Source organism: Peromyscus californicus, unplaced genomic scaffold (genome assembly GCF_007827085.1).
Source record: "Peromyscus californicus insignis strain IS unplaced genomic scaffold, ASM782708v3 Scaffold_22__1_contigs__length_63687245, whole genome shotgun sequence".
NCBI classification, from domain to species: domain Eukaryota; kingdom Metazoa; phylum Chordata; class Mammalia; order Rodentia; family Cricetidae; genus Peromyscus; species Peromyscus californicus.
In genome coordinates, this window is record NW_026294525.1 from 56969765 (window position 1) to 56975764 (window position 6000).

The following is a 6000-nucleotide window of genomic DNA, read 5'->3' on the forward strand; positions in this document are numbered from 1 at the left end:
TCGGGGAGGGCTTGAGTTTTGTCACCTGCTCCACCGAGAACGGAGAGAGAAGTACAGCTACCTCTAGCAAGGATAGATGGCTAACAACAGCTCTCCTTGAGGTCCTGGATGAGGATGAGGAGCTATGTTATACCAGGGCGGCTTATCCACTTGTGATTAGCCCCGTTCTAATGCTAGGTGTGTGATTCTGGGTGAGTGGCGTAACCTCTCTTTCCTCATTTTCCTCACTGTACAGCGGGAATAATTAATTGTCTAAGGTGCCTATATATTGAAATGATGGACATTTTACCCAGTGCCATGCACATAGTCAACATCCAATAAGAGTTGGAACTATTCTTGTTAATTTTGTGGATATTTCTAACAAATAACAGTAAAAAGCAATTTAAGAAGAGGGAAAAAAATTAATACACTTTCTATTAGGAGGTAATATTAAAATGATTGCCAATGTCAGAGGTGAAATTCTCTCAAGATTTTACTTCTCATCAATTAAGAAAAATGCTTGTTCATTTTTTTCTCTTAAAAATGTGTTACATGTATTTATTTAGTATGTATCATGTATATGTGCGTGCATGAGTGTGTGTGCGTGTGTGTGTGTGTGTGTGTGTGTGTGTGTGTGTGTGTGTGTGTCATCGTCACTGTATGGAGGTCAGAGGACAACTTTTCTATGTCTGTTGTCCACCATGTGCATACCAGTCTCAGGCTGTCAGACTTGATTAGCCAGCACCTTGAGCTACGGAGTCGCCATCTTGCTGGCTCCCATTTTGCTTTCTTAAACATAGTTTCAGAGCTAGAGAAATAGCTCAGTTGCTAAGAGTGCTTGCTGTTCCTGTGAAGGACCCAAGTTCAGTTCCTGGCAACCAGTGCGGTGGCTCACAACCCCAGCTCCAGGGGAGCAAACATCATCTTTTGACTGCCTTGGGCATCTGCACTCACAGGCGTACACCAGCATATAGGCACACATATATACACATAATTAAAAATTAAATAAACTTAAAAAAGGTTTCACATACCAAAGTCATTTTAGTTTTAAGTCCAAGCAATGAACAAATAGAGAAGAAAATAATATGTGACCATGCCTTTACTATTATGGTGGTTTAAAAGAAAATGGCCCCCAAAGGGAGTAGCACTATTAGGAGGTGTGGCCTTGTTGAAGGAAGTGTGTCACTGTGGGGGGCAGGCTTTGAGGTCTCTTTTGCTCAAGCTTCCCTCAGTGTGACACTCACTCGACTTTCTGTTGCTTGCTTATGAAGATGGAAGGACTCTCAGCTCCAACACCACGCCTGCCTGTATGCGACCAAGTTCCCTCCCGTGATGATAATGGACTGAACGTCTGAAACTGTAAGCCACCACCACCACGATTAAATGTTTTCCTTTATAAGAGTTGCCACGGTCTTGGTGTGTCTTCACAGCGATAGAAACCTAACTATAAAACACATGGTGGCAAGTATCAGAATGCATTTCTCTTCCAGCTTTTTGTGTAGAGGAAGAGTTCATGGGCTCAAAGTAAAAGAGTCAATATCCTCAGTGTTTAATTCTTTATAGGAAATATTGTTATAAGTATGCTTTTTCTTCTTAAAAATATTTTTATTCTTTGAGAACTTCCTACAATGTATTGTGATTATATTTACTCCCCCCTCACTTCTCCTTTTAAATCTTCTGAGATCCGACCCCATTTCTCTGCCCTTCCGCCCACAAAATTCGTGGCCTTTTTTCTTTTAATATCCCATTGGGTCCAACCTGTCCTGCTTACTTCCTCCTGGATAGACTGCCCACTGGAGCGTGGTTGAGTTAGGGGCTACCTACCCTTGAAGAAAACTGACTCTCCTTCTCCCAGAAGATATCAGCTTCTGTAGCTACTCACTCAGAGTTCGCAGCTGGGTAACACTGTTGATAACCTTTTTCTCCTAGGAACCTGAATAACACCTTATAGTACTATAAAAATTATTGACCAGGAAGGAAACTTCTTGGTCAGTACAGCCTGAGTTCTCCATGTCCTGTGACCAGTATGTATGGTGTCTTCAGCAATAGGCTCTTGCCATCCAGTTAGGGAGCATGGTGACAGCCTGTATTGTTTTGGGGGTTTCTGGAACACCTCTGACCATCAGCTGGAGAGGAGGTATGCCATACCAGGCCGGCACTGTACATTTCATTTGGCAAACTGTGGCTTCTGGGGTGGCAGGCTCTATTTTTCCATGACACTACACCCCTTCTATATTTTAGAGCTGGGTGGCTAATTGTGCCACATTATTTAGTTTTTATTTTAACACTGGTTTTGGGAAAATGCTGTTAAACGTTTTGGAAGTGTTTTTCACTTTTGAAGTCGGTGTATCCCCAGAATCTTGTAAGGAGTCACAGCAGGTATGGCGTTTTGTAATAAAACACTCTGAAAAGAGAAAAGCAGCACAGGGGGCTGAAGGGCACAGCCGGCAAGCGCTGGATCCACACTCAGTCATCCTTACGCTTACAACTCAAGTTTGTTTGGATACTTGCTGCCCCTTGACAGGAGGTAGATGTTCTTAAAAATGCCCTTTAATCTCAACAGTGGCTCTTGCTAGTAAATTACACTTTCTCATTTTCAGAACTATGTGAAATTTACATTTTATTTTTAAAAAAGGTGATCCCTGAATCCATTTCCGGTGAATAATAGGCTCCAAAATTTTGAAATTTATAGATAAGTTAGGTAGATACTTATGGTGGTATTTTACTTGTACTGAAATGTGATTTCAATTGTATGTTAATAAAGTTACCCAGGGTCAGAGCTATTAGAGCCATAGCAAGAGCGTGGCGGTGGTGGTGCACGCCTTTAATCCCAGCACTTGGTAGACAGAGCTAGGTAGATCTCTGTGTGTTCAAGGATACAGCCAGCATTGGAGACACACGCCTTTAATCTCAATACCAACCATAGAAGACCTGGAAGTCTCTACAGACAGGCAGTGACGAGGGCAGTCATGTGTTTGGGTTTACAACCAATGAGAAGGCAGAACAGAAAGGCTATAAAGACAAACACACAGGAAGTAGCTCCCTTTTTTTCGGAGAGCTCTCTTGGCTGAAGAGGATCGCTGAAGCAGGAAGGGTGAGGCTCTTAGCTCTGACCTCTTGGCTTTCTTCTCTGAATCGGCTCTGTGTTTCTTATTTAATAAGACAGTTGGTTACATCTACAGATACTATCAACTTGAAACTCAGATTTGGAGGAAAAGAAACTCTCCAGATGTCTGTAAACAGTAGATGATTGAAATACATTTATTTTAATTGTTTTAAATAGGCATAGAGTTTAATGAAGATATGACCCAGGTAGTAGGGGTGTAGCCCTCTGAGTTCCTCATCTTGTGCCTGCCTATTGGTTTTAGATGCTCTCATTGCTTAAGTCACTTTGGAGGAAGCTTTGTTTCCTCTTCAGGGTCTGGTCATGCTTAGTACCTGGCTGAAGAAGGAATGACTGCCTGCTAGCCCTCTCACACTCTCTCTCACACATTCCTACACAGGGCCCATCTCCAGAGGATGTGGAGAATTCCAAAAAGAAGTACCATAGCTGGGCATGGTAGCACACAACTACACTAGGAGTCTAAAGAAGGAGGATCAGCTGTGTTACGTAGCAGGACGTTGCCTCGAAAAATGGAAAGAAAAAAAAAGGAAAAGAAACAACAAACAAAAGCTGGAAAAACCAACACTACACTGTTTGAAGTATCATTCAGAGAAGATGGACAATAGCATCACTTCTTGTCCTCACATTAATTTGAAGAGGCATTCTCCTCCTCCATGTTCCCCATCAGAGTGAGACAACCCAAGACATACACGGATGGAAAACAGGTGTGGTGGTTTGAATGAGAAAGGCACCCACATCCTCTTATGTTTCACTGGTTCCCGATTGGTGGAGTTGTTTAGGAAGGAGCAGGAGGTGTGGCCTTTTGGAGGAGGCATGCCATTGAGGATAGACTTTTGAGTTTTCAAAAGCCCAAGCTAGACCCATCTTCTTTCTATGTGCCTCCTGCCTGGGGCTCAAGATGTAAAGCTCGAGCCGGGCTGTGGTGGTGCATGCCTTTAATCCCAGCACTCGGGAGGCAGAGGCAGGCGGATCTCTGTGAGTTCGAGGCCAGCCTGGTCTACAGAGTGAATTTCAGGACAGGCACAAAGCTACACAGAGAAACCTGTCTCGAAAAACCAAACCAAATCAAACCAAACCAAACCCAAACAAAACAAAACAAAAGGATGTAAAGCTCTCAGCTTCTGCTGCTAGCCATACCTGCCTGCCACTACCACCATACTCACAGCTGTGCTACTCATAGTCTAATCCTCCAAAACTGTAAGTTAGCTCCCAATTAAATGCTTTTTTTTTTTTTTTTTGTTTTTTGAGACAGGGTTTCTCTGTGTAGCTTTGCGCCTTTCCTGGAACTCACTCTGTAGCCCAGGCTGGCCTCGAACTCACAGAGATCCGCCTGCCTCTGCCTCCCTAGTGCTGGGATTAAAGGCTTTCTTTTACAAATTGTGTTTGTCATGGTGTCTTGACAAAAATAGAGCAGTGACTAAGACACTAGGTGTTGCTGGGACTGGGAAAAAATGTGCTCGGGGATCTTTGCTAGGGGTTTCCCAAGTCAGTAAGAGCAAGGCTCCTCAGGAGACTCCTGGCTCTTGGTTTTGGAAACAGCTCTGACTTCTGTGGCCTTATGTGTTTACTTGGAGGTTGGTTACTTTGTACTAGTCTCTTCTACCGGTTCAAAACAGAGGAACTGGCACATTTTCCAGCTGCCTTTCTCTTTGTGGTCTCGGGTGTTTACTCTGGTAGACTCTACAGAGATGCAATACATTTGAGAGTCTCTGCCACTGCTTACAGCTGCAAATTTCTCTCCTTAGTTTTGATCCTTAGCATTCCTGGGGGTTGGCATTGGAGTTGGTGAAGCCTTCCATAGGAAGGCATTACGACCCTTGGCATTCCCTGGGCTGGCATTGGAGGTGGTGAATCCTTCCATAGGAAGGCTTTGTGACATTAAAAAGCTGACACACTGGTGCATATAAACATGGCTTCACTGATTTAAAAAAAAAAAGGTAAGAATTATTTGAAGAAATCAATATAAAGCCAAGATGGTTGGCTTACTCTTAAAATTCCAACCATCCTGAGGCTGAGGCGGGCGGATTGTCATGTAGATATTATCTGGGATTTGTTGCTGCTGTTGATTGTTTTTTTCAGGTAATCATCCTATTTTGCGAGGCATTCTGTCTGTATCGCACGGAAATGTTATCCTTCCTGGTGTTCTGTCTGTAATAGCACCGAAGGCTGGCTTTACGGAATTTGAATTTTAAGATATATTTACATAATGCATACGCCTTATAAATAGCTTGACTGTCTGTACAAATGGTGTTTGTGCATTCTCTGCTTGCCCCAAACACCTCAGCCCTCCTTCATTGTGAGCAGAAAGTCCTCTCATTACCCTCCAGGCGGGTTCGTAGATACTAATTTTCTAAGTGAACTTCGTGTCCTTTAAATTGTCTTAGATTCAATTTTCTCATTTATAAATTAAGGGTTTGGATAAATTCTACTTTCTTTGATTTTTCCATGGTCCCTCCTGTCTATCTCCCAACAAGTGACATTTCTGGTCAGTGTCTTCCTGAATCAACTTGCAAAATGTTATAGATAATTCTAATTATGCTGCAATCAAAACATCACTTCTGATCTTAGGAAAATAGACTCTAATTGACTAGAATTGCCCTTGAGCACTTTCTTATCAAGAGGTTGTTCGTTATGCAAATCTTTGATAACCTTTCTGTACCTTATTCCAAAGAAATTCTTACCCCTTACATGGGCTCCTTTCTCCCATCTGACCCTCCATCTTCATTACCATCTAGGCTTCTATTGTACAGGCTAAAGGCTAGGAGAGTTGATGGACCAGAGTCTCAGCTTTGTCCTACTTCCTTGTAAGACTACACAGAATGAACAGGGATGGATTTTCCCCATCTTCCTACATCGTCACTAACTGGAAGGCACATGTGGGCATGGGGAGAGAGAGA